This window comes from Propithecus coquereli, unplaced genomic scaffold (genome assembly GCF_000956105.1).
Source record: "Propithecus coquereli isolate 6110/MARCELLA unplaced genomic scaffold, Pcoq_1.0 Scaffold252, whole genome shotgun sequence".
Classification (NCBI taxonomy): Eukaryota; Metazoa; Chordata; class Mammalia; order Primates; family Indriidae; genus Propithecus; species Propithecus coquereli.
Window position 1 is genome coordinate 1,418,796 of NW_012148086.1, and position 14,547 is coordinate 1,433,342.

At 50.8% G+C, this 14,547-nt stretch overlaps 1 protein-coding gene across 2 annotated transcripts in view; it reads left to right on the forward strand.

Annotated features, from left to right (window-relative positions):
- Positions 1 to 14,547, forward strand: part of TNS3 (tensin 3) — a 269,342-nt gene that overhangs the window by 89,242 nt on the left and 165,553 nt on the right. The window contains exon 4 of one of the 2 annotated variants that reach the window (XM_012646932.1): positions 368 to 406. The exons of the other annotated variant lie outside the window; for it this stretch is intronic. The gene's annotated coding sequence lies outside the window, so the exon portion shown is untranslated. The remainder of the gene's footprint in view (positions 1 to 367; positions 407 to 14,547) is intronic. 2 annotated transcript variants of the gene reach the window in all.

Consider the following 14,547-nt stretch of genomic DNA (forward strand, 5'->3'; position numbering starts at 1 on the left):
AGAGCCCTGCACCTCCGCCTCTGGGCCGCGCTCCCACGCTCCCCAGTGAGGAGGGGCCTGGCTGGCTCAGCAGTTTCTATCTTGGGAGTCCACCAGTTCTTTGAAAGTGGAGGCAGAATTCTGTATCTGTGAGTGATGTGCATTTTTCTTGAAGGGGGAGGTTCTATGGTTTTCATGAAATTCTCGAAAAGGACTGGGACTTTCCAAAAGTGAACAAAAACCTGGACTCCGTTAACTCCGGGTCTTGTCAGCTTTGTGACCCTGAATGAGGTTAGAGGCAGTTTCGGCCTTTGGGAGTCTGGCTTGATTATTATGCCAGGTTTTTTCTGGAGAATCCATTGGCTTATCTGTTTGTTCTCCCTTCAAGGTGGTGATTCCCTGCTGTGTGCACGTCCAGCTGGAACAGGTGAGTCTTCTGCGTTGCTTTGGGCCGTTGTGCCATCCTGCGTGACTAGTTTCTTCGTGCAAGCTGTGCCCCCTCCCTCACACCCTCCCTTTGACCTGGAGCTTTCCCAGAGCTGCTCATGGGGACCTTTGACCACCTCACACTAGCCATTTGCGTAGTTTTCCTTTTCTATGTTACTAGAAAGGTTTCTTTTTTTATTTCAATAGATTTAGGGGGTAAAGTGGAGTCCTGTTACATGGATATGTTGTAAAATGATGAAGTCTGGGCTTTAGGTGTACCCATCCCCTGAATAGTGTACCTTGTACCCAGTAGGTAATTTTTTTATCCTTCGCCTCCCTCCCACCCCCCGCTGAGCCTCCAGTATCCATGGTGCCACTCTGTGTGACCACACACACCCTAGCACAGCTCCACTCATGTGAGAACAGGTGCTATTTGGTGTTCTGTTCCTGAATTACTTAGGATAATGCCCTCTGGTCCCGTCCAAGTTGCTGCAAAAGACAATATTATTTCATTCCTTTTTATGGCTGAGTAGTATTTCATGGTATATATATTTAATACTATGTTTTCTTTATCCAGTCCTCGGCTCATAGGCACTCAGGTTGATTCTGTATCTATGTGATTGTGAATTGTGTTGTAATAAACATGAGTGCAGGTGTCTTTTTGATATAATGGTTTCTTTTCCTTTGAGAAGATATCCAGTAGTGGAATTGCTGGATGGAATGGTAGGTCTGCTTTTAGTTCTCTGAGGAATCTCCACGCTGCTTTCCATAGAGGTTGTGCTAATTTACATTCCCACCAACAGTGGTAAGCATTCCACTTCACTGCATCTGCGCCAACATCTATTGTTTTTTAACATTTTAATAATGTCTCTTCTGACTGGAGTAAAATGTCTTTGTTTTCTTAAGAGGAGAGACTCCAGCCTCCTTTGCAGGAACCACCTTTTGGGTCAGTAGTATTATAGTTACCTTCGGGGGTTCATCTTTCTCAGCCTGAGTTTTCTCGGCTGTAAAGTGAAGACACCACAAGTCCATCGTCTTAATGATAAAAACATGGACATTGATGGTGCCTGTGTCACAGGGTGGCCGTGGACAACGGGGTGCAATGGTTTGTGGACATCCGGCTCTGACAAATGCTATGTTTTCATCAGATGGAAGGTAAAGATACGATAGCATTTTCTCTTTGGCTTGTTATTAGGTAAATTTAAATTGCTGTCTGCTTTTCAAATGAAGCTTCTTCAGATGCCGTGGTGCCTCCTGCTGTTTTCTTTGCCCCATCTTTGGAGATGAGGGGTAGTTAAGCCTTGTTTTTGAGGACTTACTAGCAGCTCACAGGATGCCTGTGGGGCTCAGTGTATCACCCAGTCCAGGACAGTAGGATATGGAACCCTCTTCTCTCATTGAAAATCGGAAGCGACTCCCAGCAAGGCAAATGTGAAACAGTCTCCTGCTGCTGGGGCAGTGTGTGCAGGTCCCAGCCTCGCCTGTGAGGGAAGGAAACAGGTGCGCCTACCTGTCAGGCGTGTTCCCCATGCTTCCCAAACTGGATGGGGCTCCATGCCCTTGGCCCTCCCTGGTTTTGCCGTACACAGAATCCAGAGAGTTCTGCAGTGGGTTTTGCCCGTCTTTCTGCCTTCGTGTCTCTGGGGGCTGAGAGCACAGCAGCCTCCGCACACAGGCTGCTTCTGTCGTGGGGTGCAGGAGAACATGGTCCGAGGGCCTTGGCCGAGGCCGGCTGGTGTGCAGCTTCCCTGTTCTGATGAAGCCAAGTTGAGGTCCCGACTTCGCCGCGACCGGCTGGGCACCGTGTGAGCCCCTGCCCACCCCGCGCCTCGGTCTCCTCCTTCACGTGGGGTTGGAGGACAGGGCGCTCCCTAACTTAGCTGAGGATGCAATTAAAGAAAAGGGAGGTACAGGGTCAGGCGTGTCACAGATGCCCTGTCCACAATCCTGGTGCTGTTATTATGCTCCTTTTAATGCCGTCACATGCTGTGGCCTCTCTGATTCTGGGTGAGCAAAATACGCATTCGAGGTCATCGGAAGGTTAAAAAAGACTCACTCAAAACCTGAAATATCTACAGACCATGAAAAACATGTTGTGGCGTCAAGAGCTGAGGCCATCAGGGCCTGATTTCCTTGGGCCTGTCACAGGCCCCAGGGGGCTGTCAGGGCCCGGCCCAGCTGCTGGGGTGCTGTCACTGCGTCCCCCGGAGCCCGGGGTCCCGGAGCGGAGCCTCGCGGTCTCTCGGGGCACAGCCCACCCTGCGGCAGGACCCGGCCCGGCGTTTCCTTTCCACAGGTGTGGTCACTGAGAGCCGGCTCTCCTTCCAGACCAGCCCGGCTCCTGCACTCTGCGTGTGTGTTTATTACGCACGTAATTGTTACGTGTATATGAATGAAAGCACACGTGTTATGTATGTATCGATAACACACCAATACATGCTTATGTGTAAAATTGTATGTATGTGAAAGTGTGTGTTATGTATGTAGTTTTTATATGTATGTGAATGTATGTGTGTTATATAATCGTTTGTTTATGAATGTATATATGTGTGTATTGTGTATATAATTGTTATATGCATATGAATATGTGGAATATATGTGTTATGTGTGTATTAACTACTATATGTGAATACGTATGTGTGCTATGTACTTTTTCTATGTATATGAATGTATACATGTGTGTGGACTGTGTATGTAACTGTATCTATGAGTGCTGAGCATGCGTATTATGTAATTGTGATATGTGTATGAATGTACAGGTGTGTGTTCAATATGTACATGATTTTTATGTGCATATGAATGTGTGCGTATATGTACCTTTCCCTGAGATGACCTTGCACAAGTCCACTCTGTACTAAGCTCTCTATGACCTTTTGCGAATTGCTTTGACCAGAGGCCCCCCAGGGTGGTCCCTGCACAGTGCCGCAGCGTTGCCTGGGTGCCTGTTAGAAATGCACATTCCCAGGCCCTCGCACAGACCTGCTGAATCAGGAACTGTGGGTCTGGGGCCCAGCGATCTGTGCTGTGGCAAGCCCTCTGCAGAGGATGATGCAGCTTAACTGTGAGACTCATGGCTGGGAGCTCAAAGGGTACAGGGTCCCAGGCTGTGCCTGCCTTCCTCAGCTGCCATCCTCTGTGGCGGCCTGGGGTCCCAGAGAGGGCCTTTGTCATCGAGAGGCCCACCTCCTTCACATCTCTGTCCTTCTTGTAGCTTTCTCCCCAGAACAGGGCAGTGCTGTCCTCCTCCAGACTGGAGGGCTGGAGACGGCATCCCAGCCCAGCCTGTGCCCCTCCTGCCTCCCTGCGCTGGGCGGCCTAGTTTAATGAACCCTCCTCTGCCCAGTGGAGCTAAGATGGGAGGGTTTCTTGCACAGTGTTGCTTCTCAGGGCAGATAGCATGGAATCCTTTTTTTGTCTCCTGGCCCTGCATGGACTGAGAACCTTCCAGCACTTTGGATGGACGTGGAGGTGCCTTCAGGTAATACTGACATCTTGAATGTCACCTTGGGAGTCACTGGGCCCTGTAGTCCTGGCCAGGCCACCTGAGAGCCGTTTTTAATTTTCTCCTTGTTACTGTTCATTGGGTCCCTACTGTGCGCCAGCTGCTCTGCCCGTGAATTCACCACAGGGCTCAGGACAAGGAAGAAACTTCCCAGGTCACCCAGGCACTAAGGGGCCGTCGCCAGCCTAGCCTTGGCTTCCTTTGTGTGGCTGTACACTTTCTATACTCTTAGAGACCAGACACGTTTGTTGGTGTTGCTTTGAATGTTTTCATGGGCCACATTTTAAAACCAAGAATAAGTGGTGTATGAAAAAAAAATTCTCACTCTATTAATAGAACTTGGGAGGAAATTAGCCCATGTTTCAGGGTGGGCTTCCTGTTTCTGGGCCTCTGTGCCTCGTCAGTTCTCAGAACGTCTCTCGATCTGGACATCGTGGGTATGAGCCGCCGAGCACCTCCCCACAGGTTGTATGCTCGTGAGAGAGCTGCAAGTGGAGGTTCTGACTTCAGGCCTCGTCCCTCTGGACCTTGCCACACCACTCCTGGTCTCAGCACTGCCTGAGCCGTCATATGCAGGAGTCCCTACAGGGTCCCTCCGGTTCCTTTTCCCTCCCACGCCAACCTTCCGTGTTATTGGAGATCACAGTGACTTTGTTATAATTGGACTCTGTGACTCTTCACCCTTCCAGCTTTGGGAGCAGGTGGGCTGCTTCCTTTGGACATTCCACCTGAGGCTGGGGTGGTGGCCAGCTCCGAGGCAGCCCTGCTGTTCTCTGGGGTGTCAGTGTCCCCACGTGCACCTCTGTGACCTGCCCTGAGCCGGGCTGCTTTTCTACTCTGTCCTGTGCGGTGGTCTCTCCTCCACCTGGCGTTCACCTGGCCCCTACACCGCCTGCCTCTGCTCTGCGGGTGTAACCTGAGGGCCATGAGCCCTTCGGAGAGGTTCTAGAATAGCTTCGTCCCAGCATGTTTTAATGCTGTGAGCTGCCAGGTCTGCCAAAATTCCTGGGGTACCACTGGCCAGGGAATGGTTGTTTTGAAATTCTCAGGGGTAATTCACTGGCAGAGAGAAGGCATGGTGGGTGCAGCTGGCCGCACTTGCTAACAGCCGACAATGGACTGTAGGGACATCTGTCACCATTAAGGTGACATTACACTTTGTGAGGCTTGTTTGTCTTGAGGGACAGGGTGCCTTTGTGACTACCTGGTGTGGTTAAGATATGATGACAGAAGAAACATTTTCCATGGTGCTCATGCCGCTTACCTGTGACGCCCATTTTTCTGTTACTTTTCTAGTAGTAGAATCTTCTGCTTTCTGCAACGGCTTACAAAGTGGAATGTGAGGTTAGAGTAATTCATGGCCTAGAAAGGGCACAGTGGGGTTGAGAAAGGAGCTGGGAGGCAAACCTCTTTTGTAAATGTTAACTTAGCCATTGACACATGCACGCAGGGTCTGAGTTTCCCGGGAGCTGATGTAAAGAGGAGACCACAATTATTGGCATGTGCCTTGTCTGAAAGGAGGGAAAAAACAGGGATCAGCAGAGATGTTACACGGAAATTATGGAGGGTGTGGACTAAGGCATCGTGGGCATGCCCTGAGCCACAGCTGTTCACAGGTGGAGGGGGGTTATCCTACAGGGAGGTCAGAGAGGAGCTGTTGCGGTATAGCCTCATTAGGGCCTGTGGCTTTACCTGACCAGGGCCCTGGATGCCCTGGATGCAGCTTTTAGAACTATAAAGGGACGACTGGGGCCTTTGTCTGCTAACATCCCCTGTGCCACTTCTGTGGGGCATGTCTGCTGGGCCAGAATGAGGATGCGCCACATTGTTCTAGGTGACTGCGATCATTAGTGATGGGAAGTGGCTGGGCTCCTCAAGACGGAGTCTTGGCCTGGAATCCAACTTTTCTGTGATCTCCACGTATATGTACACGTGTGTGCTCACATGTAATAGCAGTTATGGGCACAGACTAGAGTCAGGTTGGGTCCATCCAGGCTACCACATTAGAGAGCGTGGGGCCTTGCACTGAGTCCTGTCACTTTTTTGGGCTCTACCTTCCTCTTCTGTAAAATGGGAACAATACCATCTTCCTCTTGGGGGCCCTGCAAGGAGTGAATGAAATGATGTATCTAAATTCTTAGTGCTGGCCCCGGCACGCAGAACCTACACAGTGAGCGGGGAAGCCTGAGTCTCTGTTCTATGAGTTCGAGATCGCAATAAAGTTCTTTTAGTGCCTACAGGCTTTGCTGCTTGTTGTTTGTTTTTGATCTTGTTCTCCTGCCATCTAAGGAGAGAGAACTAGTTCGATGCGTTCCAAAGCACGTCCCCTGCTACCTAAGGGTGACAGCACGGGTGACGGATGTAGTACATTGACTCATGTGATCCGCATTTGGACAGTTAGAAGGGACAATTCAGAGCAGGGGCGTATGTGAGTCCGTCCTTGGTAGTTTCTGGTTTGCAGGATGTTTTCATGACGCAGTGGCCTAACTGGTCTGAGCAGTGGCCTGATGCCTTTTTATTGAAGTTCAAAGGCAGAGTGTCAATGGTCTTTTTCTTTCCGTCCTGTCTCTGCCTTCATACCCTGTCCAAGGACTGGATCGCAGCAGTGCACCAATGACTCCTGATGGCCTTAGGTGCAGGCACAGCCTTCACTAGGACACTGTGAGTCCCATGTGTGGCCCACTCCCGGGACAGCCTCCTGGCCAGCCCCGTGGAAGTGCTGCGTGTTTACAGATGGGCCGCTGTCCTTGAGGGAGCCCCATGTCCCCGCCTTCCAGAGGCCACCTCCCTTGGCGTGGGTGGCGTTCAGGACAGTGATTCAGCTCGGGCAGGTGCAGAGCCCTCGAGCTGCCGCACTCACACACGGGTTGTTTTTGCTTGGCCGTTGTGATTCCTGACGTTGGAGGAGAGGTTGTAAGAACAGTTTCTGAGTCATAATGGCTTTATTTCCCTTTGTTTATTGAAGTTGAGGCAGTAGGCTGTTTCTGTCAAAGGTGACATTAGGAGCCACAGTACACTGTGAGGCTGGAGCTTTCAAACTGGGTTTTGCTAACTACACCCATAAATTGCTGTGCACGCATGGGCTGCGTGTGTGCGTTGTGTGTCATGGTGTGTGTTGCGTGTGTATTTGTGTCGTATGTGTTTTGTATGAGTGCACAGTGTGTTGGTGTTGTACGTGCATGTGTGTTGTGGCATCTCTGTGTCGCGTATGTGTGCATGGTGTGTATGTGTGTGTGTTGTGTCATGGTGTATGTGTGTGTTGTGTTGTATGCATGTGTATTGTGTCGTGTGAATGATGGTGCGTGCTGTGTGTGCATGTGTGTTGTGTGCACTTTGTGTGTTTGTGTGGTGTGCTTAAGTGTGTTGTATGTGCATATGTATTGTGGCATGTGTTATATGTGTTGTGTGTGTGTATGGTGTATGTGCGTGTTTGTCATGGTGTATGTGTGTTGTGTTGTATTTCTGTTGTATGCGTGTATACTGTGTTGTGTGTGCACGGTGTGTTTGAGTGTGTTGTATGTGCATGTGTGTTGAGGCATGTGTGTTGTGTGCTGTATGTGTATGGTGTGTATGGGCTATGTGTGTTGTGTTGTATTTCTGTTGTATGTACGTATACTGTGTTGTGTGTGTGTGCATGGTGTGTTTGAGTGTGTTGTGTGTGCATGTGTGTTGAGGCATGTGTGTTGTGTGCTGTGTGTGTATGGTGTGTGTATGGGCTATGTGTGTTTTCTGTGTGCTTGCACACATGTCAGGGCCTTGTTCGATATGGTTTGCTTAAACTCACAAAGCCACTCAGGGGAAGCAACCTGAGCAGCGAGACCAGCACAGGGACAGACTGTGCCTGTTCAGGAAGCCTGCACAGGACCACGTACTGTCATCCATGCGTCTCCCACCAGCGGCCATGACAGAGTGTCTCAAAGGTATTGAATTACTTCAGAAAGAAATCTCCTGAGCTGAATCATGCTCACCAAATGGATGATTGGGAGTTTCAGATGAATGAAAAGAAATCACTTTAATGGTCTCCCTTTTATTTCAGTGCAAATTTAGCAGCAGCGAAACACCCAAACTTCCCATCTGCCACATGCTGGGTTGGGGGCGTTGTAAAAAGGTGCTGAGCATCCGGCGACCTTGAGCTCAAGGGCTACGTTGGTCTCTTCCGATGGCCCCGACCCACAGTGGCCTGTTTGAGTGAATGTTATCACAGAAGACTTCACAGAAGTCTCTTGGTGTGAATTTCTTGTCCTCGTGGTGCATAAATCCAGTATTTGTAATTTTCTGCTCACAAATGGTTTCACACAGGCATGGATCTGCACGTCGCAGCAGAGTCTTAGCTGAATGTTGCCTGCGTGTGTGCACTTGTGCATGCACCCGGTGTCTGGACCCACCGCCGCCCCTGCCGGAGTCTGTGTGTCTTTTCAGGAGTCTTCATATGAACGCATTTGACCAGAGTCACAGTGAAATTGAGTTGTATCAGGTCACTTAATCTGTTCGATCTCCAGGAAGCAGAGAGAAAAGTCTCAAGAATCCCGTTGGTCAGAGTCCAGGTATTCCATTTGGTCAAGAGAGCCAAACGCAACATCTATGGCTTTGGCGAAAGCTGGGTGAGAGACAGCAACAAAAATACAGGCCGATGCTGCATTTCCCCAAACTTCACCTTGCCACTCTGTTATCCCAGAGTGCTGTTTTGGTAACCTGCACCAGCACTGGGGCGTCAGAGGGCACTATGGAGGGTCCTGTTGGAAGGGGACAGGTGCGGAGGATGGACCTGTGGACACGGAGCAGCTCAGGGGAATGAGGGCTGTGTGGCCCGGTGCAGTCAGATCAGAGGGTCGGCACGCATGTGAGGTTGCGCAGCTAGAAAGTGGGGAAGGGGTGAGGCCAGCAGGGTCAGGTGCCTCCACTTCAGGGGTGGCCCTTCTCCCCCAGCAGTGCCTCTGGAGGGCATGTCCTGGCTTGGGGATGAGCCTCAGCCTGTTTTGCCAGCTGCTGTGCCCTAGGCAGCCATAGGTCCTGGTCCTGGTCCTGTGTCCTGGCTCTCAGCTCCAGCTGAGGGTGTGGGTGCTGGTGCCGGCCAGTTCTCCGTCTCCTTGGAGCAGGTGCAGACCAGCCCGAGTGTCCAGGATTTACTCTGTGGGAGCCAGTGGGACAGGGTGAAGATGGGCTGGAGTGTGGGCTGGGGCTCCCTGGTCCCACAGTTCATCTGCACCCCATGGTCCAGATGCCACCAGCACCCAGGGCGGCCAGAGCAGGCCATGCTGCCTGGGCTGGGTGATGCCTTTATCAGTTGACTGAGTTTCTCCATTCCTCATTTCCTGCGCAGTTCCCAGTGTCCATGTGAAGGCCGGGGATAGAGAGCTGGCGGGGCAGAGGTTAGAGCCACAGTCCTGGACTGCTCTCAGGTTTGCCTTTTCTTAACTCTGCATTTCACCCCTCTGAAGGTTTTTCTGCTTTATTTTCTTGCACACATGACTTTCTCTTGACGGGAGGAGAGCAGGTATCGGGGAAGAAGGGCAAGCCATGGGCACCTTTCACAGTTGAACTCACACCTGCCTGTTGATATAAGGAAACAATGTGCAGGAAGAGAACATTAGACTCAGAAACAAATAGCTGATCCATCTCTTCTTAGGGACCGCACAGAACGATCTGTAGGGTAGGTGAAGTGAGTGGGGTCGTGTTCCCCCAAAATTCACATCCACTTGAAACCTCTGCCTAAATATGACCTTATTTGGAACAATGACGGAGATGAGGTCATACTGAATAGGGTCAGCCTAAATTCAGTGACTGGTGAACTTAAAGAGAAAAGGACACAGAGACACATGGGGAAAAGGCCACGGGACAACCGAGGCGGAGCTGGGAGCACTGTGTCCACAAGATAAGGGACCCAGAGCATCCTGGCAGCCGAGAGAAGGTGGAAGAGGCAAGGAAGGATCCTCCCCTAGAGCTGTCAGAGGGGCGTGGCCCTGCTGACACCTGGATGTCAGACTGGTAGCCCTCAGAGCTGGGAAAGAATAAGCGGCTGGTTTCAAGCCACCCAGTTTGTTGTGATGCGCTACAGCAGTCTCGGGAACTTAACACGGCGGGCACCTCCCTTCTCCTCTTTCCTATCGTCAGTGTTCCCCAGGCATTTCTGGAACTTCTCTATGGCCCATGGAATAACGAGGAAGCTGCTCCAGCCTTGTCCGGGCAGTGGGACAGGCCCTCGGCCAAGACAGTACGTAGTGGAGGAGGCTCCCTGCGAGGCTGGCTGTGGCCCCTTCTGTAAACTGTCCCAGACTGCTCAGATGGAACAGATTTTGAGACTGTGCAGAGTACCAGCATGAGCTGTTTGTGGAAATTGTTTAAAAGAGGAATCTCTGATTATGAGCTGTCATTGGATTGGGCAGGATTATGATGTCTCCATCACCCCAGGGCTTTCCCAGCAAAGGCCTGCAGAGCCTTCCTGGCCTGGGGGTGCCCTGGACCAGCCTGCAGTGGCTTGGCACTATGTCAGCGTGAGCCCCAAGCTGGAAGGGAAGCCCCCCCATTCCTTCCTGAAGGACTCCATGGTGAGCGGGACCCAGGGTGGCTGCAGCTCAGAGCCCAGGCCGGTTCTCAGAGATACTTACATGAAAGGGGCCCTGACCTTTGCCCCCAGCCTCTCTGTCCAGCTGCTCCTCAAAGCATCTGCAGAACTGCCCCGTGACCCTGCGGGCACAGGCTCCCAGGGATGTCTGTGGCTTCCTCACCCCCACTAACCACAAGCTAAACTTTGATCTGTACTGTTCTTTGATTTCACCATCCCCTCTCACACCTAAAATAACATCTCGGCCTTAGGCTATTTCCAACCTTGGAGGGTGGAAATTGCCTGGATTTCTGGGAAAGGAGCCCCAGTGCAAGGCTTCCCGGCAGCAGCATTTGCATTTCCTTCTGGAGAACTCCTCCCCCGCAGCCAGGAGCCTTTAGCTCTCAGTTCACTGACCCACGGAGAAAGAGGGAAAACCCTCAACGAATTAAAAAACACCCAACAAAGCTGAGCCTCCACAAACAGGTAGGCCACTACCTTTGTAGCTGGCTATGAAAGCCCATGGGTTGGAGACTGTTCCTGAAGCTTTTGTCCCTACCTCTGCAGGTGGAGGGGATTGTGAAGCGTCAACAGCAGGGAACATATTGACACGGGGTGTCAGCTTACATCCACCGGTGAACACAAAGCCTTGGCTAATGATTAAAGCGGCCCTGGAGGCCTGGGCTGCAGGCCTGTCACACCAGCAAGGATTTGTCTGCATCTGTGCCACCAGGTGTGTGGTACACGGCACTGAATCCCCACCCGCCCTGACCATTAACCGCTTCTGCCGGTTTGGGGTTGCTGCTCTCTGGGCCAGAGAGGTAGGGCCGAGTCGGAGCCGGCAGCTTGAAAGGCACCTTCAGCTTAAATATTGACATGCTGTCCCCAGTGCACAACAGGCAGCTTCTCCCCCAGGGACCTGCCCCAAAGCAATGTTTTGAGTGAGTGAATGCTGCCAAGCCTGATAGCTGGAATGGATAAGAAAATGGATGGAAAAGAATGGATAAGAAAAATCTGATTGAGTGGGTTCTATCGTACCCTTCCTTTTCTTTCTTAATGGCACAGATGCTATAACAATGACATGTTTTAAACGTGGAGAGGCCCTGGAAGGCAGTGGCTGCGTGTGATCGGGGAGAAACAGCAGCAACTGCTGAACGGGAAAATAAAATGCTTGTTTTTGGAAATGCCCTGATTTGGAGAGAAGTTAGCGCATGAGGAGGTAGCATTGCACATCCCAGGTGGGGATGCATTCGATTGGCACGGCGTTTACATCACCGGAGTGTGCTTCACCTGCAAGAGGGGCACCCATCAAGAAACCCACACGCAACAGCACCCCCATCCCCGCCCCCAAATCTGCATCCACTCGGGGAGGAGGGTGAGCATGGGGTGGGCAGGGAGCTGGCTGCAAGTCTGAGCCAGGGCCCCAGTCTCAGGTTCCTCCCTGGGTTCATGCGGCCTTGTTCTCTAGCCTTCCGTCTTACCTTCAAATGTGAGGGTTGCTTGACTGTGATACATGTGGTCTGTGGCTCAAAAAGTCCCTGTGTAGAGAAGTGGGTACCTACGGCAGTTTCCTTGGGTCACTAAAAGCACCTCTGAGGTTTTGGGAGTTAACTCCGCTTGTGCTTGCGTGAGGCTGGGACCCGAGAGTGGGGTCGGCCTGCCAGCAGCACTGTACCTCCATTGAAGGCCAGAAGCTTCAGCGGCTCAGGGTCCTCTCAGATGCCGTCACAGTCGTCTGATTCTCCTAGTGCATTTACAACAGGCTTGTTAAAAATGTGCTTTCCCTAGAGTATTAGCAAACCATTTTTGTAAGAAAAAAAAAAAAGTTTTATTCTGCCCTTGCTGCAAACCTTGTCACATTTGGAGGCTCAAGTATACAGAGAGAATAAGGAGTCCTGTTTAATTGTGTGGGTATTTTCCATTTTAGTGAAAAGTTTTCTCCATTTAGCCAACACTTCTTTTCGCAGCGTGATGGCCATGAACACCCCGCCCTGGCCCTGTGCTGGCCCTCAGGCACGCATGCAGCAGCCTGCGGCCTGTCTTTCCAGAGTGAGCCTTCCGGAGGGCAGCCTGGGGTCATGCAGGGTCGGGGACCTCAGGGCAGGGTGGAACTGGATCCAGTTTATGACACCTGTTAGCTTTGTACTTTGGACTGAGACATAATTTTCTGATGTGCACAACAGACTTTAAAAAGTATTACTTAGAAAACAACAACAGAACTCCTTAGTTACCTTCTGGGGATGCTAGGGAACCCATTCATTCTGAAAACTGGTAAATAAAGGGCAACAATTAAACATTTAACCTTCCTTTCTTGTACAAACTGTATCTCAGGGTTTCCAAACGGAGGAAGAGGGAAAGTTTTATTGAAAGAGGAATTCTGGCTAATAAATATTGAAAATGTGATAGAGTTAAACCATTGCCCCTCTCAAACTCCTGATAAACGAATGGCTGGCTCTCGGCCCTGATCCTCCGTGACCTGCATTGTCACAAAGAAGTGGCCGCTGGACACGTGCCTCCTTGCTGGAAACACACGATGCCTCTCCGCCGTGTCCTTTGCCAGAAATCAAACCAGGATGGGACCCAGCCTCAGATCTGTCTGCAACTGGCCCGACACACAGGGCGGAGCCATCTGTGCAGCGATGCTGGGGCGTCCGCAAACTCCAGAGCTGGGGAGATTCTACTGGGCAAAGATGACCCCGGTCTTTTTCAGATGAATTGCAAAAGGAAGAGAAAGAATTTGTCCTGTAGAGGAACTGAAGACAAACATTAAACAAACATTATAAGACTTTATTTGGGTCCCAATTCAAACTTTAAATCAGACTGTAAAAACAAAATTTAAAAAACCCAAAAAATGTATGACAGAGAAATTTGAACATGAATCGGAGATTTTGTGATGTTAAGGAATTGTCGTTCTCGATACTGGTAGTTTGTATTTTTTTTAAAAAGTTCTTATCTTTTAAAGATGCATACTGAGATATTTATGGATGAAGTGATGTGGTCTGGGGTTGGCTTTAAAATGGCCCAGTGAAGTGAGGGGAGGGGTGGGTGTGTGGATGCAGTTCATTTGGGGACCAGAGTTGGAAACTGGAAGCTGGGTAGGTTGGCCGGGGCTCCGATCCCGGTGTCTGCTTCATGGGGCCACACTATGCCGGATTCGAGGGTGCGTTTGAGCACAGAGCGTGGGCTGGCTGTGGCCGATGCCTACCGCCAGATGCTGTTTTATCAGTATTGCATGAATTGCACACCAGCGTCCCAAACCACTGCCCTCTCCTCTCGCACAGTTGTCTTCCATGACCTAATGACTCAGACTTGCCTGCCAGGCTGCAGCGTGGCCTTGGCCTGTTGACCTCTGGGCAGACGTTCTCTCAGCGGCACTACAATGTATCTCATTCGATGATGTGTTTCGCTGAAAACCTGCTGGGTTCTCAACACGTGACACGAAGTTCACAGGCTGTTTTGGAAAATGGCAACATTTGTTTCAGAAAGCCTTTAAAAACAGTCATACCATTTAAAGGGTTGTTTCACTCCAGCCAGGTGTATTCTTATTTTTTTCCCTGGGAAAATCACGCAGCTCCCTTGCCAAAGGGACCGGCCTTGATATGATTCTCTCATGGAAAGAAACAGGGCCCAGGCGCAGACTTGTAGCGAGAGCAGATTGCAACTCAATGGAATGAAAAACGTATGAAAAGTGAGACAGTTAGAAAGGACTTGGACTTGTCAGAGGTTCTGAGCAGTTCTGCAGTGTTTGTTCCCCAGGGCGGTGGGGAGGCAGAGTTAGGATGACGGCAAGGGGTGCTGTCATGCAGCCGGCATTGTGTCGCACAAGTAACAAGGCTGTTAGCACAAACCAAGCTGACGCTCAGACATTTTAGGTCAGTGGATCTTACAGTGTGGTCCCATACGAGCAGCACCGGCATAAACCTGGGAACACGGAAATACAAACTCTCTGGCCCCATCCCAGACCTATTGAATCAGAAATATTGGGGTGGGGCCCCAAATCACTCTTCCACCAAGCCCTCCTGGTGGTGCTGATACAGGCTGAAGTTTGATGCTCTAGAAGGAGATGCTGCAGCCCTGGGCCACCTTGAATAAGCCTGGG